Source organism: Sminthopsis crassicaudata, chromosome 4 (assembly GCF_048593235.1).
Source record: "Sminthopsis crassicaudata isolate SCR6 chromosome 4, ASM4859323v1, whole genome shotgun sequence".
NCBI classification, from domain to species: domain Eukaryota; kingdom Metazoa; phylum Chordata; class Mammalia; order Dasyuromorphia; family Dasyuridae; genus Sminthopsis; species Sminthopsis crassicaudata.
In genome coordinates, this window is record NC_133620.1 from 399,914,387 (window position 1) to 399,938,745 (window position 24,359).

General features: G+C 38.1%; 1 pseudogene; it reads left to right on the top strand.

Annotated features, from left to right (window-relative positions):
* Window positions 1–11,695: 11,695 nt before the first annotated feature.
* On the top strand, window positions 11,696–12,808 carry LOC141540906 (centromere protein U pseudogene; annotated as a pseudogene).
* Window positions 12,809–24,359: the final 11,551 nt, after the last annotated feature.

The following is a 24,359-nucleotide window of genomic DNA, read 5'->3' on the forward strand; positions in this document are numbered from 1 at the left end:
ACTGCCATTATCCCTCTTGTCTTCAGATTATCTTGAATTTTGCAAGGGTGACATCAATTGACCTATAGGTTCATCATCGCCAAGACTGAGAACAGGATGATAAACAGGAATTCCGGATGAAGATATTCACTAGTGTTATTCTCTGCAGTCACAGCATCTAAAACAAGAAGTTAGAATCAACCAAAACCAATCTGTCACAGAGGAGGAAAGAGGATAGAGGATGGAAGTATGTGAAGGGAGCAAGGGGTGGGATGGTAGGAATGGGGAAGAGGAAGGAATAGGAAAGAGAGACTAGCAGAGATTTTACTCCTTGTAGAATTGTTTCAAGGATAAAAAAGAATCAGGAAAATGGGAGTGGGGAATTATGGAAAGAGGGGAAATAGAGAAAAGGGAAATAAAGATGGTTGGAACAGAGGGCAGAGATAGAAAGATGATCAGATAAACTTTGAATAAAATATGACAATAGGCAGCATCTGAAGTATCTCTCTCTAGAGTTCTTCCCTACTCGGTATTTACTAGGCTTCCATTTTCCCTCAATTTCTCCCCAGAAAAACCTTCTCCGGAAGTGTGATGGTATTTCTAACCTCACTCCTACAGGAACACATTCAGCCCTCAAGGAGTGTTGTTCATCCAGGCAAATTCCCACAGAGAGAGTTAAGGACTAAGTGACTGACTAATTTGATGATCTTCACATGCTTCCATGCTTCTTTCCAATCTCAGTTTTCTAGTCTCTACCATCTGCTTATATAAAGAAAGAGCAGCTCTATCCCTCTCTCCCTTTCTAAGAGGCAAAGTTGGAGGAGATAATGAAAAAGGGTAGTGAAAGGACACTTTTAAAGGTGTATTTAAGTGTGTTATAGCAGGGTGGGGTTCAAATGGGGGAAAGTGGCTTATTTACCAAAGACAGTTAAATTGAAGTTCTCTATATGTGATTTTCCTGAGGTTGACATGATGTAGAACTCATAAGATCCACTGTCTTGAAGGGTCAGATTTTTGATCTCCAGACACTTTCCATCAAGGAGAGACAGCCTCCCCTGGTATTCCTCCTGGGGAATGATCCATGGAGGGCTTTCCCTTTGCCATTTGATGAGTAGATACCGATTCTTCTTGGAATGAAAATACCATTTAACAAACTGAGTCTCATTTTCACTTCTGAATTCTGGACAAATCTGCGCATGATCTTTCTGAGTCTTTTTCAGATAAGTTTCCTTCATTGATACGGTGTTGATGCCTGTAATAGGATAGGAATAAGACTTATCAGGGAACAAGAAAAGTGGCCCCTTATTCACCTGAGACAGACAAGGAAATTAAAAATACAGAAAAGTCCTGTAAAAGATCTATCTACATGTGCTATAGGCACCTCAGGATCATTTGTAAAATAATAGTAAAATAATTTCCTTCTAAACCTGACTCTTCTCCAGACTTTCCTCATTCTCTTGAGGGCACCACCATGATCCCAGTCTTCCAAGTGTGGAGTCTTATAATTAATCATGACATTCCCTCTGCTGCTTTTCGTAATCAATGGGTCAGCAAGTCTTATCTCTTTTATCTCTATAGCTAGAGCTTCTACTTCCAGAGACCCCGGAAAGACCTTGATTTAAAAAGGCCAAGGTAACCCACTGCATCTTGGGCCATCACTAGTCCTCTTGACCTTTGTCTAACCATTGAACTACAAGGACTGGAAGAAAGATTGAGGCTGATGACTTTGTGCAGCTCTGTCTCACTCCAATCCAGTTCACTCAGAAATCAAGACATCACTCACACTCATGATGTCATTGGTCCTCTTCCAGAAAGAAGGAACAACAAAATACATAGAATCTGTTTTTTCTACTCCCACAGCCACCCATCTAAAGCAGATCCTCACCATTTTTGCTTGAACTACATCGTTCATCACACATTATCCCATTCTTCTATTACTAATATTCTCTCTTTCTCCAGTCTGACCTCCAGAGTGATCTCTGTGGGTAGCAGAGTTACCCTCCCTGCTCAAAAGCCTTCATGGGTGTTTGTTACCACTAGAATGAGAATATAAACTGTTGAGCCTTTCCAGTCTTCTCATGTTCCTTCCCTTTATGCTTTCTTCATTCCAGACAAACTTGAATAGTAACTGTTCCCTAAAGTCTACAGTTCTCATTTCCATGTTTTCACCTAAGGCAAAATCCTGTGCCTAAAGAACATACTTTTGCCTGCATCTATCTGAATCGTCCCTTTCAAGGCTCAGTTCATGTAGTAGCTAACATGGCATATTACAAAGTGAATTGGAATTAGAGTCTCAGTTTGATTCTAGGGAATTAGGTTGCCATTCTCTCTCTCTCTCTCTCTCTCTCTCTCTCTCTCTCTCTCTCTCTCTCTCTCTCTCTCTGTATGTGGCCAATTTAAGAATTTATTTTGCTCTCTTCTGCAGATTTTTTTATTATAGCTTTTTCTTTACAAGACATATGCATGGGTAATTTTTCAGCATTGACACTTGCAAAATCTTTTGTTCCAATTTTTCCCCTCCTTTCCCCCACCCCCTCCCCCCAGATGGCAGGTAGTCCCAAACATGTTAAATATGTTAAAATATATGTTAAATACAATATATATATACATATCCATATAGTTATTTTGCTGCATAAGAAAAATCAGATTTAGAAATAAGGTAAAAAATAACCTGAGAAGGAAAACAAAAATGCAAGCAGACAAAAACAGGAGTGGAAATGCTATGTTGTGGTCCATACTCAGTTCCCATAGTACTCTCTCTGGGTGTAGCTGGTTCTCTTCATTATTGAACAAATGGAACTGATTTGATTCATCTCATTGCTGAAGAGAGCCACATCCATTAGAATTTATCATCATAGAGTCTTATTGTTGCCATGAATAATGATCTCCTGGTCCTGTTCATTTCACTCAGTACAGTTTGTATAAGTCTCTCCAGGCTTCTCTAAAATCATCCTGTTGGTCATTTCTTACAGAACAATAATATTCCATAACATTCATATACCACAGTTTACCCAGCCATTCTCCAGTTAATGGGCATCCTCCAGTTTCCAGTTTCTGGCCACCACAAAGAGGGCTGCCACAAACATTCTTGCACATACAGGTCCCTCTCCTTTCTTTAAGATCTCTTTGGGATGCAATCCCAGCAGTTTAGGTTGCCATTCTCAATGAGATGGCAGGATTTCAAAGGGAGATCCTGAGCTGGAACCACATTTTATTTTAGCCCTGAAATTGTCTTCCTTTGTGACTGTGAGCAAGTCACTTTCCCTTCTTTAGTTTCACTTTTCCTTTTTTATAAATTTTTTTTTAAAGAGTGAACTAGATGACCTTTAAGGTCCTTTCTAGCTGCAGATCTATAATCTTGTGACCTAGGAAAAATGTTTCTTGGGAGAGTGAAGGTGTTGGGGGAGGAGGGAGAGTCTGATGGTTTAAATGACTTCTTCAAGATTATACAGACAACAAAGTCAGCTAAGTAGAGACTCGGGAAGACTGAGTTCAAATCTAGTTTTAAATACTTCCCAAGAGTATAATCCTGGTAAATCACTTAATACTTTATCTACCTCTGTTTCCTCAAATGTAAAAGGGGAATCATAATAACACATAGCACAATGTTATTGGGACAATGAAATGATAATATTGTAAGACATTTGGTACAGTGGCTGACATATATCAGGTGTAATAAATGCTTGTTCTCTGATATTTCAAAAGTAGGGTTAAACTGGCATAATATCATCATCATGGAAAGAACATTTACTTAAAAGGCAAGGTCATGAAGTTATTCACATCTAGAAGAGAAAATACAGGCCAATTAGTAGAAGCCCCTATTTTACAAATGAGGAACTGGAGTCCCAAAGACAGTAAGTATTTTGCCTGAAAGGCCATATACCTCATCAGCATTGGAGGCAGAATTTGAATTCAGATTCTGTAACTCAGTTAAGTTTTTTTTTTTCTTAGTCTCTTAAATCTCAGTTCCTAAGTTTGGGTTTATCTGGAAGAAGATGGAACCTCTTCCTATCCTATTCAGGCTGAAACCTTTACCTCCAGGATTGTAATACTTGGGACACTGACAATCATGACTGGCAAGGGAAGAACAAATGACTATTTACTGAGACAGAAAGGAAAAAATATATAGATTTAGAGAAGAACTTCATGGCCCTTCTCTATCTCACACTCACAATGCCCAAGAAAAGGCAGTGTTAAAAGCATACCATATTTTGGTTCCTCTGACTATTCCCCCAATCTCTGTTCCTTCCTTTAGTCAGTCATAAATTGTTCATAAAGAACAATTAACAGGAAGTAAAGACAGCAAAGAGGTATTTGGAAGTCACACAAGAGTCTCAAAGAGCAAAGAACCATCATTTACAAATTGTTCAATTGTGTCTTTTGGTGGCCTCATGAATCAGAATACACCAAAACTGTTTATAGAGAAATTTTTTTTCAGAGATACTGTTCTTGTCCACTGTATCAAGAGGAAAAAGTGAAGTACAAGGTCACACAGCTAGCTGGTTAAACTCAGGTCTTCCTGACTCCAGCTCCAGTGATCTAACCACTGAGTCACTCAGCTGTCTCAATAGGACACAAAGCCTGATAATATGGGAAGCTAATGATGTAATCTCAAGATGACACAGATAGTCTGGCTCTTTCCCTCCACAACCTTTCCCTCACCTCTCCTCAGAAAACCTCTATAAAATGAGACACGCTGGGGATGGGAGTAGGGAAGAGCCCATGAACCATATTCTTATTGAAAATGGCTAAGGAGGGGACACCATTCCTGCTCAGCTGGGTATAATTACCACGGGAAAGTAGGAGGGGAGGGGATAAGAAAAGGGCGGAAACTGATAGATGGGAGAGTGGATGATGAGGGGAGTCAGAAACAAAACATTTTGGACAGAGTGAAAGGAGAGAGACACAGGGGAAATAGGATGGAGGGAAATACGGAGTAATCATAACTGGGAAAAATTATAGCAAGTTTCTCTGATAAAGAACTAATTTCTCAGAGAGTTTTCTCAAATTTATAAAAATGAGACCTTCAGCTGTTGTGATCACTCACCTCTGGTGAAAATAAGCAGCAGAACCCAGAAGCAGGAGATTTTGCCAGGACTCATCTCCAACTCCTGAAATCAGAAATAGCTTTTGCCTGGAGCACGGGGCAGGGAAAGACTCGGGTTCTGCTGAATGAACTCTCGTGTCTCTCGTTTGTGAAGGAATCCAAGTCTGCTTAAAAAATTACACAATACCTGAGTTCCTGCCCGCTGCCAAAAGATTGTTGTGTTTGACGCCTGCATTTCCAGATCCGGTAGCTGCCAGCTCCCCCGACCATGCGCTCTCACTCAACTCCCTCCTCACTCTTCTCTCCAGACACTGTTCATTTCCCCAACCACATCCTGAAACACCCATACCCTGAGAGAGACAGAGACAGAGACAGAGACAGAGAGACAGAGAGAGACAGAGACAGAGAGACAGACAGAGAGACAGAGAGACAGAAAGACAGAGAGACAGACAGAGAGACAGAGAGAAAGACAGAGACAAAGAGAAAGAGAGAGAGACAGAAAGAGAAAGAGAGAGAGACAGAGACAGAGAGAGAGACAGAGACAGAGAGAGAGACAGAGAGAGACAGAGACAGAGAGACAGAGACAGAGAGAGAGACAGAGAGACAGAGAGAGACAGAGATAGAGAGAAAGAGAGACAGAGCCAAGAGAGAGAAACAGAGACAGAGAAAGAGAGAGAGACAGAGACAGAGAGATAGAGACAGAAACAGAGAGAGACAGAGACAGAGAGAGACAGAGACAGAGAGAGACAGAGAGACAGAGAGAGACAGAGACAAAGAGAGAGAGTCAGAGACAGAGAGAAAAAGAGAGAGAGACAGAGACAAAGAGAGAGACAGAGACAGAGAGACAGAGACAGAGAGAGAGAGACAAAGAGAGACAGAGACAGAGACAGTGAGAGAGACAGAGAAAGACAGAGAGACAGAGAGACAGAGACAGACAGAGAGAGAGAGACAGAGAGAGACAGAGAGAGACAGAGAGAGACAGAGAAAGACAGAGAGACAGAGAGACAGAGAGAGACAGAGACAGACAGAGAGAGACAGAGAGAGACAGAGAGAGAGAGAGAGAGAGACAGAGAGAGACAGAGAGAGACAGAGAGAGAGAGAGACAGAGAGAGAATATATAAGCAATCAATGCTATAACCACAGATTTAGTGGGTAGGATGCTGGACTTAATGTCAGGAGCTATGCATTTAAGTCCCAGATTTGACAATTGCTTCTTGTGTGATTTTGGGCTAGCCATTTTCCTTCCTATCCCACAGTTTCCTCAGATGTAAAATGTAGAGCTTTGGCTAGAAAGGAAGTACTTTCTTATCCTTTTTCGTTTTATGAATTCCTTTGATCAGTAAAAATAAAGATGCCAGTATATGGACCACTGGCAACAAAAACCTGATTTAACCAGCTAAGATGGATTTGTCTGAGACAATGATGACCCCTGGTGTTGAGTAGTAAAACTTCAGCTTCACTAAAGAACAGGGCTTATAGAATTAGAGATAGAAGGGATCTTTTGGGCCATTTCAGTGCCCTCATTTGGAATTTTCTTGACAAAGATACTAGAATGGTTTGTCATTTCCTTCTCTAGCTCATTTTACAGATGAGAAAACTGAGGCACACAGGGTTAAGTGACTTGTCCAGATATTAATGGTCTCAGACTGGATTTGATCTCAGGAAGAGGAGTCTTCCTAAGTCTGGCATGTTGACATCATCTCTAGGACATGGGGGACCCTATAGAAATGCTAGCTATTATTATTTATTATTATTATTTTAACATATTATTTATTTATAATTGTTATATCCTTTGTATTAATGTTTGCTTTTGTTACTTTTGCAGTATGAATTCTCAAATACAGTACAGATAATGCTGATCTATGCAGATCTCTTAGCTTTCAAAGATAAAAATAAAGAGATCACATAGACTCTAACCCAAGACCATGAGAGCAAGTTCCCATTTCTAGAAGATAGGTGATATAATTTACAAAGTCAGCCATGGGAGGAGTCAGATATCCTTCCTCTCCCTTTTTCCCCTTTGACCCCCAAATGATTGTAATGACAAAAAAATCTCAAAGATTTGGCTTGGGATTAGATGTAGCAGGTAACTTTATTGCCACACCCTATAAAATGGTAGGAAGTTCAAAACAAGATCATGCTGAAAAGGAGCAGTTAGGTGACACAATGGACAGAACGCTGTCCTGGAATCGGAAGGACATGCCTTCAAATCTAACCTCAGATACTTACTAGCTATGTGACCCTGGGCTGGTCACTTAATCCCACTTGAAAAAAAAAGAAAGAAAAGAAAAAGATCAAGCAGCAGAGAAACATACACTCATACATATCACAAAGTACACACATAAAGACATTTCTATTCTAATAAAGACATTTCTTTCTCCTTGAAATTATTTCCTTCTCACACAGTCACTATTTGGAGAATTCCTATTTCTCTCTGAACATTTTCTAGAAGAGCAGTTTCAGCCAAGCAGTCCCGTGTTCTGTATTAGGAAGTTTTCTTTGGATGAGGTAGACCAAAGCAGTGCATGACAGAGACAAAGATGGCCCTGCCAATTGAGAGGAATGGTGGCAATGTATAAAAGAGATACTAGCTGTCAGCATTTTCTATGTTGACTCACTTCAAAGGCACGTTAAGTCCTGGTGTTTGTTGACTTAAAGGGCAGTTTGTTTACACAAAAGTTTTTGCAACTGGTTAAAAAAAAAATCCTTGGGCTACCGTTCTTACAAAGATGTGCCAGAGGCTCTGGAGTGGGGGGAAATCTGAATAGTGTAATAGGAATGTAAGTAAGAATGAAAAGATAGAAAGAAAGAAACACCATTGAAGTTATCCTGAGGTTTGTGGGTATAGACAGTGAAACAAGCTGATGAAATGATTGGTATAGTGTAGAGAGAGAAATAGAGTCGGTATAGAAAGAGAGAGGGGAGGAAAATAACATGATTTGATATTCTGGATTCTGTATCTATAACTGGATTCTAACAATGACTGTGGGACATGGATTATAGGCTGTGACACTCAAGGCAAACCTGGTTTTCTTAGCTTTTCCAAGTTGGATGTCAAATAAAGTTAATTATATAATTAATCCATTTACAACCATTCATTAAACTTGCTTACTATGTGCCAAGCAATGTACTAGGGCAAAACTGAAACTGTCCCCACCCTCAAGAAGCTGCTACTCTATCAGGAGAGACAACATGTATTGTTTTGTGTGCTTTATATAAATATAATATAATATAAAGCAATATATACAAAATAAATATAAAGTAATATATATATATAATTTATATAAGTATATACAAAACAAATGTAAAGCAATATATACAAAATAAATATAAAGTTATATATATATTTATATAAGTATATACAAAACATGTAAAGCAATATATACAAAATAAAGTAATATATATATATTTATATAAGGATGTATATATTTATATAAGTTATATATATATTTATATAAGTATATACAAAATAAATATAAAGTTATATATATATTTATATAAGTATATACAAAACATGTAAAGCAATATATACAAAATAAAGTAATATATATATATTTATATAAGGATGTATATATTTATATAAGTTATATATATATTTATATAAGTATATACAAAACAAATATATACAAAATAAAGTAATATATATTTATATAAGTATGTATATATATATATATATATATATATACATATTTATATAAGTATATACAAAACAAATATAAAGTAATATATATATATTTATATAAGGATGTATATATTTATATAAGTTATATATATATTTATATAAGTATATACAAAACAAATACAAAGGAGAAATGAGGGAGTGGGAGGCAGGAGAACCAAGGAGAGAGAGAACAGAGACTGAAGGGGGGGGGGGGAGGAAAGATAGGTGATGAGGGCCTGCACCAGCCAGAAAGCAGAATCAGAGGAGATAAGTTGACATATGTGAGAGATATTGATATGATAGGGTTGATGGAATTTGGCAATTGAATGTCCAGTAGGGAATTAGAAAAGTCAGGATAAAGCTTAGAAGATCACTCTGCAAATATATTCTTTACCTTCTCTGCTTTGGACTGATTAATCTTAGCTTCTTCACCCTTGCCAGAGAAATTCTAATTTTCGTCCCACACTCAAATCACTTTTCCTCCTATCCTTCCCAACAATACTTAAGAACCACTTATTTGCTAGACACTAAAGAGGAAGATACAGAGATAAATAAAAGAGGGTCTTTGTCTTCAAAGAACTCAAAGTCTAGTAGAGAAATCTTAGCAGTTAACAGGGCAATTCAATTAGAGCCAGTATAAGAAAAACCACTTAGGTATTAAAGATGTGGGACTAGGGTCCAGGTCTCCTCATTTCTAGTTCAGTGCTCTATTTGTCCTTCCATATAGCTTTATTGTTGTAGTTGTTCAGTAGTTTTTCAATTGTGTCCAATTCTTCATGATCCCTTTTGGGATTTTCTTGTCAAAGATACTGAAGAGGTTTGCCATTTTCTTCTCCAGCTCATTTTACAGATAAGGAAACTGAGGCAAATGGGGTATAGTGACTTGCCCATGATCACATAGCCAATAAGTGTCTGAGGCCAGGCCTAAATTAACTCAGGTCTTCCTGACATCTGGCATTGTACTCTATTTACTGCACCACCTAACTGCTCACCATATGGCTGTTGGCAAGCTCTATTTTTGAGATTATGTTAGTGAGAATTTTGGACCTTTCTTCTATTTGGTACTACTGCCAGGTCCATCTCTCACCAACTCATCCTATCTAAATCTGTACTAATTTAATTCTTCCTAAAGCCAGCTCTTCTCCCATATCTTTCAAGGACATCACTATTCTCCTAGTTACCCAGCTTGGAACACGAGTAGTTAAACTCCAGTTCTCTTCCACTCAACCGCCTGCTTTTTCCAACTCAAAGTCAATTAATTGCCCAGTATAGTTGATTCTAGATTGATGGTAGCTCTTACATCTCTACTCTTCTTTTTACTCATTCTCCTGGGTCCCACTATGCTGTCTTGGGGAAAAGGCTATGCTTTCCCATTTTATATATATATATATATATATATATATATATATATATATATATATATATATATATATATATACACACACACACACACACACACACATATATATATATATATACATATATATATGTATATATATATTTTTTTTCTTTCCTATTTACTTATCTGTGTGATTTTAACCTAGAGTTTTCACATCTCTGATCCTTAGTTTTCTCATATTCAAGACATGGGACTTAGCCTAGATCATCACTCTATTAGCTAAATCAATGGTTATTATAGTGCTATCTTTCCAGAATGGTTTCATGTTAGGATTACTAAGTGAGAACTGAGGTTGTCTGGATAGTGACAAGGTGAGAATTCAGGTTTTCTGGACAATTACAAGGTGAGAACTCAGGTTGACTTGATAGAGGGGGCAAGCTCATTGGCTGGGGTGGTTCTTCCCAGAAGCCCTTGCATTATCCCACGCCCATTCTCTGGGAGGATAAAAGAGACAGCACTGGGCGCAGAGAGCAGATCGGCCTGGAGAAGGATAAGAGCTGGAGGAGATTCAGAGCCAGGATTCAAGAGAAGACTCTGCATTGCATCAGGCTTGACGGGGCTCTCTGCAGGAAGGGAAGTCACTTCTTTGGACAAGAGTTAACAGCAACTGCCTGGAGACAACGGTTCGTTACAGGAAGAAGAATCTGTCTGAGAGATTTGAGTAGACACAGCAGATCTCTTCCCAGAGAGCGATCCGGCAGCTTCTAGAGACGACAGCTCGCAACAATTTGGCGCCCCACGTTGGGCGCCAAATTGTAGCGAGCTGTCTACCAGTACCCGCTGCCCAACAGGGAAATTCTTCACTAGAAACACCAGGCGCCAGTCTGGGAGCTGATAGATTTCCATGGCCCCACTCTCTCGTACTAGCACACACCAGTGCGTGGGCTCTGCTCTATATGGGGGAGGATCCCGGTCAGCAGGTGGGAGACTGCTCCTTCGAGCCTCTTCTTTGCTGGGACTGAACAGGGAACTGGAATCTCCATACAACATCTCCTCTTCATCATCCACAGTGGGGCTGATCTCAGGTCCCAGGCCCTCAGCCTCCAAGCCTCCTCACCCTCCCAGCTCATCCCGGGACCCAGATGCTCTACTCTCAGTGGTGAACATCCCACTGACATCTCGGTACACACAGAGTGCGATCACCTTTGACTGATGATGCAATGGGGGTTTGTGAAGAGCCAGGTGATGGTTCCTTCCGCCATAGGAATCACTTTTAAGAAGAAACATAGTCACATGACCCTCAGCACTCATGATGACCACATATGGATCAGTAACAGCACACTGCACAATGGGAGAGCCCAGGTCCACAGGAATGAAGTGCAGCTGATTTACTCCCTCTAGCAGACGAATACCGAGGGGCGATACCTGGACAATATAGCGATTGTCACCAATGTTACCAGCATAGACAGTGGGACCCTGCGTGGCAAAGCCACTCGTGTCCAGTTCCATGATCTCTTGGCCTGTCTGTAGAATCATGGTAGAGTCTTCTCGGCCATGTCTCTTCCCATCATCTTCTGTTTCTGGGGAGCTGGGCTCCTGTTCTGCCCCCTCCCCCTTGGTAGTCTCCCCTTCAGCAGCTCTTTGACCACAAATGAGAGAGAACCTGCCTTAGCCAAAGAAAAAACCATCGCATCTTTCTTGTAAATTACCTTTCCCTGAAGATCTGGATATCTCAATTATTGGGAAGGTAAAAGAAACTGAACAAGATGAAGAATTGGGTGATTCTTTTGTTGCTCCTTTACATAGTACTGCTTTGTATTCGGAAGCAGAGGAAATCTTCAGACCTAGTGAGTCCTTGATCCCTTCAGTTGTTTCTACTCCACCTGGAAAAAAAGCCAGAACAAGCATGGAAGTGATTGAAAATCAATCTGAGGAAGAGGAAGGTTCTATAATAGGGAGAACAAAAAAGGTATTAAGAAAATCCAGGCCATTACTTGATGATGATAATGAATCGGAAAGCATTTCAGACAGAGTGACACATTTAGTAAAGGGAATGAGAAAGCAGAAGACTAGAGCTTCCTCACCTGTATGTTCTACAAACCTTCCAGAAAAATGTGAGAAGTCAGTGCTTTCTAATGAACTCTTTGTTGCTGAAAAAGCATCACTTGTCACCAAGAATGAAGCGAAGACTCTCAGAAGAGGGATCTCTATTGAAAAGGAGAAATCTCAAAGTCAGCCATTAAACCCAGACTCTCAGTATATTTCATCTCTAGAGAAGAAGAAAAGGTCTACCAGAAGTAAAGCAAAGTCACATATTGTGTTATCTGCATTTGAGGACACCCTGGTACAATACAAGCAGCAAGTGGAATCTCTAATTTGCCAAAGAGCAATTGACAGTTTTTATTCTGTTTTTAAGGAACAATTTATTAAAATTCTTTCCGAAGTCCAGAAACTGAAAAATTTGAAAAGGAAGAATGCCAAGGTGATTACAAATATCAATAAGAAAAGGAAGTGTTTATTTGAAGCTCAAGATCAACTAATAAGGAATGAACCACAGCTGAAATGTCTACAAATAAAATATGAGGAACTTAAAGAAAGAAAATCCTCCTTCACAGAAGCAACATGGTTTTTCTCCAATTTAAAACAGCTTCATGATGATTATGCAGTTCTTAATAGGCAAGCCCCACCAGAAAGAGAAGAGTATGACTCATCCAGCCTGCCAGCTCTGCTGTTTGAAGCAAGAAGCATTTCAGGAGCAGCACAACACCTGAAGAAAACCTGAATTCTCACCTTGTCACTATCCAGACAACCTCAGTTCTCACTTAGTAATCCTAACAGTTTCACATTATTTTCCTTCAAATACTCTGTGTTTTAGCCTTTGTGGTCTGCTTGCTCTTTCCCATGGACAATATTCCATCTTCAGCCTGTAAGTTTTGCCTTGGTAGTCTTCCATGTCTGGAATCCTTACTCTTTTCACCTCAGATATTTAGAATCCTTAGCTCCCTTCAAGATTCAGTTCAAATGCTACTTTATTTAGAAGGCATTTCTCAGTTTCTGAAACTGTTAGTGAACATGATTTTGGTTTTAATTTGCAAGTAAAATCCTTGAAAGTTAGGACTTCCTTCTTCTTTGAATTACTTGTTTATTTCAACATGCCCTCACAATGATGGGTTAGGATTTCCCACATAAGCACCATCACATACAGTTATGGCTAAAAAATTTGCAACTCATCTCTTGTCAGAGGTAATGAACTTAAAATTCAGAAAGCAAGTTAAAGTTTCAGACATGCTTAACTTGGGAACTTGTTTTGCTAGCTTGAGCTATTTATTATGAATTAAAGGGTTTTTAAAAATCAACACAGTGGATTTTATTTTTTTAAAAATAAATGTCACTTTTTGCATTTGGGAGGTCAGGTGGCTAACATGAATCACCATATGTACTCAATATATTGATTGATCTCTCAAGTCTTTCACAATTGTTTTTCATAACAATATGTGAAATTGTTTTTCACATATTGAAACTTGATTAATTCCTTCTCTGGATATGGAATGGATTTTTCACCATAAGTTCATAAGTCCTTCAGAATAGTTATGGATCATTACTGAGAATAACAAAGTAATTTATAGCTAGTCATCCCAGAATATTACTATTATTTTTTATATACAGTATATTTCACTTTATTCATGTTTCCAGGTTTTTTTTTTTTACTCCTGAGAGCATCCTGCTCATCATTTCCCAGAGAATAATACTATTCCATCAGAGAAACTTGCTTTGAAAGTTTTTTTTTAAACAATTGCTATTGCTAATTGTATTTTCCCCCATTTATTCCCTCTCTTTTCACCTTGTCCCTCCTCAAAAGTGTTTTGATACTGATCACTCCCTCCCTTAATATACTCTTGGAGGCTTTATTTTTGTTTGTTTGCTTTTTTTCTTTGATGGTGTGTGAAAGGAGAAATGAGGTATTAATTTTTAAAATGTTTATTAATTGAAAAAATAAGCTTTTGAAAAGAAAAAAATAGAGGTTATTTATCACGAACTTCTTTTTCTCCCCTCTCTCAATCCTCCAGTCACTTCATCAGCCTTTTTTTACTCCATCACTTTCTCCTCCTTTGCTATAATGTCTGACAAAGGGGCTACTCTTTTCCTTATTCTACTTCTCTATACCTTTGATTCAGTCCCCTCTTGTCTCTTTCAAGAGAACTTGCTTCTTCAAATATCCAATATCTTATCCCCTGGTCCTTTAACTAGACCTATAGATTTACTTGGTACTTTTTCATTCTTAAAAAGTTTTCACTAGATCCTACCCTCTCTTTAAGTTCTCATTCTATGTCACTCTCGCTCCTTTCACAACCAAACTCCTAGAAAAAAAATTATGTTGATTGCCTCTACTTCTTGCCAAACATCTGTATCTAAATGTTACAGAGGCATCTCAATCTCATATGTCCAAAAAAATCAAACAAAAAAAATCTTTCCTTCATATACATCCATCCTCCAGAATCATTTATATCTGTTGAAGGGTCCCCCAACTTAGGTTTGAAAAATTGGATTTGTCCTTTATTCTTTTCTTTCTCAAATCCCATATCCCCCAGTTTTCAAGTTTTGTCAATTCATCCTTCACATTATCCCATATAATTATTCCCTCCTCTTTACTCACATAGTTATCACCCTAAATCAGATCCTCTCTATTTGTATTACTTTCACTAGACTTCTCTAGTCTGTTAGCTTTAAATCCATTCACTCACCCAATCACAACCCAGATACTAATATAAGATTTATTATTATTATTTTAATTATTTCAATTTTCAACATTTAAAAAAAATTAAGTTCCAAATTCTTTTCCTTCTTTCTGCTTTTCCCCCACTCATTGAGAGGCAAGCAATATTATATCAATTTTTCACATGTAACCATATAAAACACAATTTAAGTTTTCTAAAGTAAAGGATTTAAAGAATCAACTTCTTAGGATTTTTCAGTGACTTCCTATTACCTCTGGGATAAGATACAACTCCTTTTTTTTTTTTTTTTTTTTTTTCGGTTTTTAAAACCTGCATAACTGGGCTTCAGCCTACTTTTCCAGATTTATTTCCTTTCATACTATTTCCTTTCATATCCTTCAGTCAAAACTGCTCTATTTGCTATTCTCAGGATCCACTATTCCCTCATTTGCCTTTTTTTTTTTTTAGGATTTCCCAGAAACTTTAATTTAAAATTTGAATTTTTTTCAATTAATGAAAATCTACTTTTTCTCCCTCATGTATCCCTCCTATCCACCTACCTATATTTAACATCTTTGTGCAAATGTTCTAGGCATGCCTAATTCAAGTCAGTCCCTTAGTAGTTTATGTTCAGCACTGGAATAAACAAATCATTTTTTTTGCCTTTGTAGTTTCAGTACCTAACACAGTGCCATGCATCAAATTAGGCTTTTAGACACTTATTGAGTATGATTGAATTGGTCATTATTCTTTACTCCTTGTTATATTGGAAGAACCAAGTCTTCCTGTGTGATTCTAAGAGTCCCAAGAAGGCCCCACAATACCCACATATACATTTTATGAGTTAACATGCCTGGAATTCCATAGAACTTAATTCTATTGGCTTAAGACATTTACCTATTGAAATATATTTATATGTGGAGGAGGGTATGATACTTTGATTTGCTATTAATATTTCATAGTATTTGCACCTCTAATAATCTTCATCACTCCTTATTACAGAGGAATGATTTTCTTCTTCTTAACAATAAGGATGCACCTGAGCAGTCCAATCACAGAAATCACAGAATTTTAGAAATGGATGATCCCTCACTAGTCCCTGAGGAAATATCAGACCCAAAGTACTAATCCTGAATTAGAACACAAACTTCACCTAAGCAAAACTCAACTTTTTCACCTGTAGAATGAGAAGGTTGAATTGGAAACTTTCTAAAAATATTTCTAATTCTAAATTCCAAGATCCTAATTATTAAGGATGTATCCTTTTTCTTTTCTTCCTGTAGTCCAAAATCGTCCTCTCTGCAACTTATACCCATTGACAATAACCTTGGCAACTAGGGTCAAACAGAATGTCAATTCCCTTTTTCTCTATGGCAACCTTTCAAGAAATTTAAGACAGTTATCATATCCTTTCCCAAATCTGTCTTCCTTGGGCCAGTGATCCTTTTCCCCTTAAACTAACTTTGACATGGTATGGTTTTTGAGTCCTTTCATCATGCTAGTCCCTTTTTTTCAAATAGGCTTTAGTTTGTCAATATATTGCTTTGAACATGACCCCCAGAGCTGAAAACAGTAATCCAAATATGATTTGACTAAAAAGCAGAGTAAATAGTCCTATTTACTAATAGGGCAGGTTGTGTTAGGGATTGTTGTTGTTCAGTTATTTTTTCAGACATGTCTGACTTTTTGTGACCCTGTTTGGGGTTTTCTTGGCCAGGACACTGGAGTGGTTTGCCATTTCCTCCTCTAGCTCATTTTATACATGAGAAAACCGAGACAAGCAGGTTTAAGTAACTTGCCCAGGATCACACAGCTAGCAAGTGTCTGAGGTCAGACTTGAGCTCACGAACACGGTTTGACTCCAGGCCTAATACTCTGTCCAGTCTCCAAAGTTCTTAAACTGTGGTTTATTGCTCCATATAGGGTCACATAAGTGAATGTGTATGGGGGGGGTCACAAAATTATTATTTATTATTACAAATCAAATATTTGATTTGTACATTTATCTTTATATACATATATGCCCAGGCTCATGTAAAAATTTCTTGGGTGAAATGGGAGTCACAAGTGGAAAAAGTTTAAGAAGTCTTGCACTAGGCCACCTCATTGCCACTAGGGATTAGTAGGTGATTTACAATGAGGGGTAAGGGCCAGTCCTTAAACTCTGCCCTGGCTGGTGCTAACTCATTGGAAGGCTTTGTGCTTCTAGGCCTTGGTAAAGTAGGAGACCCTCTCCCCACTTCAGAGCACTCACTGGTACACTCTGAGTGTTTATTTCAAGGTGAGGGAAAAGCCTTTGAATTGGCTGCTGAGCCAGAACTGTGGATCCATCTTTAGCTATATCCATATCCTCTAGGCAGAGGAAAAAGATTAGTGTCCTTATTGTGTGTCTTCAACCTAAAATGTCGGTTTGCTAAGGCTAGATGTGCTTCCCCAGGGAGCAAGCCTGTAATAAATGGAATATTTTCAGAGTGTCTTCAACCCCAGATGGATTAGTCACTAGTGAAATTGAGTTAGATTTCAGAGTTTTTCAGGGATTTATAGATCCAAATGAGTTTCTGGGATTAAAGAAGAGTGTAGCTGCCTTTTCTATTTTGGCCATTTATCTGTGTCCTGAGAAGGTAGCTAGGAAAAACTCCATGTCCAACCTGTTTTCTTGTCCTTAAGTCTCTTGTGTATCTGTGCTTGGTATCTCTCTGTTGTCTAAGAATCAGCCTCTCCATTTGGAGGAATCTCTGACAAGGCCTTCCCAGGATGTTCTAAACTTCCTTTCTGCTGTAGAAAATATTTGAGATTCTGTCCTCTCAACTAAGAGCAAGTTTACCCTAGATATAATGCCAGAATTCTGCTTTATTTACTTAAACTTGATGAAAAAAAATATATAACTCTATTCAAGTCTGTTTGGGTCACTCTGTCTCCCTATTAAATTGGTGGTGTCAAAATCAAATCCCTGAAGGCTACATATTGACTTAGAAAACTATATATTAACATCATCTAGGTCCTGTCATATTTTTGTTGCGTTAAGTATTTCCTAATTACATTTTAATTTGCTTTAGGCTGCCACCTCTGCTTTAGACTATTGGTGATATATTATGGAAAGGCAAGGGGCAGCTAGGTGGTGCAGTGGATAGAAGTCAGGAGGACCTGAGTTCAAATCTGATCTCAGACACTTAACACTTCCTAGCTGTGTGACCCTGGGCAAGTCACTTAACCCCAATTGCCTCAACAAAAATCCAAAAAAAAAAAAAAGGAAAGGCAAATAAATATTTACCTAGAGATGCATGGATAGTGCAATCTAGGAGATAAATTGAGGCTTCCCATTGGAAGTGATGTGGAAAGAGGGATAATGTATCATGCCTGTGAAATTAGGGAAGGGGAAGGAGAGGAAAGATTAAACTCACTTTTTAAAGCCCCTTCCAACCCTAAATATATGATTTTATGATAACCTATTGCAGGAAGGGCCAACATGTACAGATGCATCTAAGCAGGTACAATCAGATTAGGACCAAAGGAGGGGGGGATTTAAATGAGAAGAGCAATTGCCAGCAGAGAAGCCGGCTTGGCTGGCAACACAGTATCTGGAGAGCACCAGAATTCTTGAGGCTGAGATGATTCAGGTGGTTGGGCCAGGTTAAGGGAACAAGCTTATGGGTTCCTTTCCTGAGTCTTAGATTTAGACACAAAACTCTAAGGGATTAGCCATACTGGCCAGTGTCTTATGGACCAGACTCCTCTGGTGAAGATCTATAATGTCCTTTTGGGAAGGACAGAAAGAAGGAAATGTGTTTATTGAATGCCTACTATGTGTTGATGCTTTGCAAACATTATCTCCTTTAGCTTTCAAAACAATCTTATACAATACATGCTGTTATGATCCCCATTTTTCACTTGAGGAAACTGAGGTAGAGAGAGGTTCAATGATTTGCCCTGAGTCCCACTAGTAAATGCCTGAAGTCAAATTTGAATTCAGACCTTTCTGACTCCAGGCCTAGAGCTCTAGCACCTAGCTGCCATCAACTGTCCATTGTCAGGTTGTCAAAGGAGAGGTGGAGCATCACCTGCTGGCTCTCCTTAGGGTTGGGAAAGTGAGGGGAGAAAGAAATGCATGTATAAGCACAAGCAAAGGCACTGGGGTTTTGGTGCGGATGTTGTGTCAACTTGGAGAAAAGACAACTGAAGTGCATATGGAAATCCTGAATTTTATATATGAGATAGTATGATTTTAGCGGATGGAAAGGAATTGCAGTGGAGTCAAAAAGACTCAAGTTCAAATTTCATTTCAGACTGTATAATGTAACTTCTCTGAGCCTCAATTTCCTTATCTGTAAAATGGGGATAATTAAACACTTACCACAAAGGACTATTGGGAGGCTCAGGGAAGATTATGTAGGTGAAGTGTTTTCCAAACCTTAAAAGTGCTCTATAATTGTGAGTTATAATCTAGTAGGGCAAACTGAGGCAAAGCGACTAGGAATTTTATGATTCTTTAGAGCTCCTTCCAAAGGAACTTAGGGGTTCTTAGTCTTTTCAGTATCAATGACCCTGTTGGCAGTCAGTTTCCTGAAGCTTATGGGTCCCTTAAGGTTTAAAAGCGTCAACTAAAGTATGTAGGCTTATAAGGAAAACAATTATATTTAAATAACTATATAATTTTCTATTCTCTATCCAAGTTCACAGATTCTTTGAAATCTATCCATATATTCTGGGCTAGGAACCCCTTATCTTAAATCTGGATTCTGAAATTGTGCATCTTTCTTCTGATTTGGTATGTTTCTGAATCTAGAAGATGCTTTAGTCGAATCTGCTAATTCCTTCTGAGGATGCTCAGTTGTCTCATGATCTGCAGAAATGATGACAGGAGGCACCCTTGCTTCCAGGTGACTTCTCAGGCTTCAAATAGAGATTTGATAGAAAACCATTCTTTCTCTTTGATGTTGTAGATTTCTCTTATTTGTATAAGTATATACAATAAGGTAGGATAGGGGAAAAGATTACTGTGACATTCAATATCTTGGTTTCTACAACAAATTGTTTAGACCACAATAGAATGTGAGGTTACTGGAGTTCACTGAAGAAGTCCAGCAACTTCCTCTTTTTAAAGATACCACTTCCTGTGGATATCTTCAACATAAAGAAGATCCAACTCACTTCCAGTTGATCAATGATGGACAGAAACAACTACACCCAGAGAAGGAACACTGGGAATTGAGTGTAAATTGTTAGCACTACTGTCTGTCTGCCCAGGTTACTTATACCTTCGGAAGCTAATACTTAATGTGCAACAAGAAAATGGTATTTACACACATATATTGTATCTAGGTTATATTGTAACACATGTAAAATGTATGGGATTACCTGTCATCTAGGGGAGGCAATAGAGAGAGGGAGGGGATAATTTGGAAAAATGAATACAAGGGATAATGTTATAAAAAAATTACTCATGCATATATACTGTCAAAAATTTTTTTTATAATTATAAAATTAAAAAAAAAAAGTTCCCACTTCCTTTGGGATCTACTTAGTCCCCAGGACTCCTGGTATCAGTAAAGGGTAAGGTTCACCTTAGTCCATCCACAAAGTGGTTAGATGGCAGGCTCCTTTTTTGACTATCTCCAGCACCTCCTTGGTACGTAGTATAGCAGCTCCCATAATTATCATTTTGACACTGATGGTCTGTTCAGCATCTATTCTTGTCAAAGCTTAGAAACCCTGTTACTCTCCTGCTGCTTTCACTGTCCTGTTTCCCAAACTACCATCTGTTTCATTTTTTTTGTTTGTTTGTTTCTTTTTCTTGTTGCCTTGGATAAATGCCCCAGATCTTTTAGAATAAGACTCACGTTAATATAGCTCAGGGCCAGTTAACATTTTTTAAAAATGTCATCAGTCTTACAGCCTTTTCTGTAGATATACAAAAGGGTGGCTCAGGTCTTCTAACTCACCCTTCTCTATAGAAGATCCCTAGAATTTACTTTTAGCTAAGTAAAGGAAATGAATTTTCTTCTTCTCTTCCTTGCTTCAGGATATAGAGACCCTGAGTAGCTTTTCAGTTATTCAGGAATCAGCTTGTTTTTAGTGCTTTACTTGGTCTTCCCTATTGTGTATATTGTTATTGTTCTTATTTCACTTTGAATTATATCACAAACATCTTCCCAAATTGTCCTTAATTTCATTTTTTTGGCCATTTTTATTGTACAATAACATAAGGTGATGAGTTTTATATTTTTGTATGTATGGTTTTTTGTATGTATTTTATGTATTTTTGCTTCCTGAAAAGTACTATCATTTAGGAAAAATATCTACATCTATATATCTGTACATCTATATGTATATGTATACTGTTGATCTATCTCTCTCTATCAGTTTCTGTCTGTCTATCTATCTGTCTAAGCAGAAAAGAATGCCAAATGTAGTAAGAAACTGAGGGAAATTTATAAACAGCTTAAATATTGAAATTCTACAAGAATTAGAGGAAGTCCTTCAATTCAATGGGTAGATCTTCTATCAAAGATTTATGGAAAGATATAGATAAGAGTTATACAGGATATAAAAATGTGGAAGGCTACAATTGTCCCTCACAAGCATGAAATCAGATATAATTCAGTTCAGTTTAATGAGCATTTCTTAAGCATCTATTATGTTGCCTGGCACTGTGCTAAGCACTGAGGATATAAATATTAATAGTTCCTGGTCTCAAGGAGCTTACATTCTACAGGGGGATGTGGTATGCAAACAAATAAGTAAATATAAGATCCATCTTATATCCAAAGTATGTAAGAAATAGGTCGACATTTGTGTTATATAATTTTCAAAATTATGAAATGAGGTGCTTTTTTAATAATTCAAAAATTTAAAAATTAAATTTTTATTTTAATAAAACAAGTTACCTATCAGATCACATCTCCTCAAAGGAATACCCTTTTTTTGGGGGGGTCTATATATCTCTTTGTAAGATTAGATTGAGATAAGTTAGTAGGACAGGTTAGGGACCCCACCAATAAATCAATAATATTTGTTGAGTACATATTGTAGCCATGCTTACTGAACTAGAAAACACATTCTCTCTCCTTAAAGGAACATGTATTGAGGCTGAGGAACTAAGAGTAAAAACATACAGGTATACAAATGCAACCTCACCCCAATAATGGCACTGCATGAATTTTTTAAGACTTTCTTTTCTGTGGGAAACACTTTTTTAAAAATCCATTTCTTATGCAAATTAAGACCACTCTGAGATACCACTACACACCTGTCAGATTGGCTAAGATGACAGGAACAAATAATGACAAATGTTGGAGGGGATGTGGGGAAATTGGGACACTAATACATTGCTGGTGGAGTTGTGAAAGAATCCAGCCATTCTGGAGAGCAATCTGGAATTATGCCCAAAAAGTTATCAAACTGTGCATACCCTTTGACCCAGCAGCGCTACTACTGGGATTATATCCCAAAGAAATACTAAAGAGCGGAAAGAGACATATATGTGCCAAAATGTTTGTGGCAGCTCTTTTTGTTGTAGCTAGAAACTGGAAGATGAATGGATGTCCATCAGTTGGAGAATGGTTGGGTAAATTGTGGTATATGAAGGTTATGGAATATTATTGCTCGGTAAGAAATGACCAGCAGGAGGAATATAGAGAGGCCTGGAGAGACTTAAATCAACTGATGCTGAGTGAAATGAGCAGAACCAGAAGATCACTGTACACTTCAACAACAATACTGTATGAGGATGTATTCTGATGGAAGTGGAAATCTTCAACATAAAGAAGATCCAACTCACTTCCAGTTGATCAATGATGGACAGAGGTAGCTACACCCAGAGAAGAAACACTGGGAGGGGAATGAAAATTGTTAGCACTAATATCTGTCTGCCCAGGTTGCATATACCTTCGGATTCTAATGTTTGTTGTGCAACAAGAAAATGATATTCACACACATGTATTGTACCTAGACTATATTGTAACACATGTAAAATGTATGGTATTGCCTGTCGTCGGGGGGAGGGAATAGAGGGAGGGGGGGTAATTTGAAATGAATACAAGGGATAATATTATAAAATATATATATATATATATATAATAAAATAAAAAAAAATAAATTAAAAAAAAATTAAAAAAAAAATCCATTTCTTGATGTTAGTTTTTAATAAGACTAAATGTTTTTTCCATACTATTTCTGTAGTTTGTCCTGTCAATCAATGGCACAATTCCTTTGGACACCTTTGATCAAAGTTGCCAAAGGCCCTTTTAGAGGACATTAGCAATGAGATGGCTGATTGATCTCCTCATAAAGTCTGACTTCATGTTGCTGTTGTTATTATTATTATTTTTGTCCTCCATTCTCAGAGAGGTACTATGCAAGGTTGCCTGACTCATTTTCTCCTCCAGAGCCATCTGGGCCCACTTTGAAACCTAGCCAACCCCCTGCAGGTGATTTCTATTGCCCTTAAGGTCCACTTCAGTCTTAGGACTCTGTAACAAAATGGATGAAGACTGAAACAGAGATGTTTATTTTAGAGCACACATTGCTGCTCATGTAGTACGAGGAATGGAGGGAGGACTAAGCTAAATTGGAATGTTGACCTCTGAAACTCCTAGATAGGGTAGGCAGGTCAAAGTGCCAGCAAAAAAGTTCTCCAGTGTTTTGTTTGGCAAGCAATGTCATCCCAGTGAAAGGCGATTTTCTGGAACTGGCTAATCACCACCAACAACTGGACTACAGGTTTCTTTTCTTTCTTTCCCTAGTTTTTAAAAGAAGAATCAATGTATTATAAAATCCTAAACTATTTATATTGGCTCAGACTCTTAATCTTCTTTCAAGGCTCATCTCAAATGTCACTTCCTCTATTATCCTTTTTCTCCCTGATTATTAATGCTGTCTCTCTCCACAAAGGGAAACCAACAAAACTAAGCTAAGAAGAATTTCTACAACTGAAGTCCATGTGGTTTGTCTATTTCCTTCCTTAGTTTCAGCCACTGGTTTGAACTCTTCCTGTTCTATCTGTAGTAACCTAGCTTTTTCTTCTTTCTCTATCTCAATCTGTAGTTTAACCTGCAATTCCAGCAACTCTTGCTGTCGCATTTTGTACTCCATACTGTCATACATACGCACTAGCTCTAGGTTGCTCCCTCTCCGAGCTATATTTACTGAATGTGGGGATAGCCTTCTGGGAGCTTGATTACAAGCTTCCTGCTGTTCTTCAGTGGTGATCTCTGTTAAAAGATCTTCCATCTGGCTCTTTAACCTCTTTATATAAGCATTATGTTTAGCTGTGTCCTTGAGCCTGATCCCAGAGTTACCTGGGTCCATATTACTTCTCTGCCTTCCCTCCTAAGTGATGTTTCTACCAGATCTTTCAGAATCTTAATTCTGAATATTAAATATTTTCAAAGCCTGATAATTCCTGATGCCCCACATTGGGCGCCATTTGTAACGTGCTCTCCCTGGCAGTTACAATTACTAGTCTGTCATAGACTCACCAGAGTACCTTTGACCACTGTGCTTAGCAGTGTGAACTCTACCCGGCTCGCCTCCTCTGAGGCCTTCAAAGGTCTCTGGCCACAATCTCTTGAATCTATAGCTTAATAACCGGTAGCGCACTCAAGAACAGCCACGTGTAAT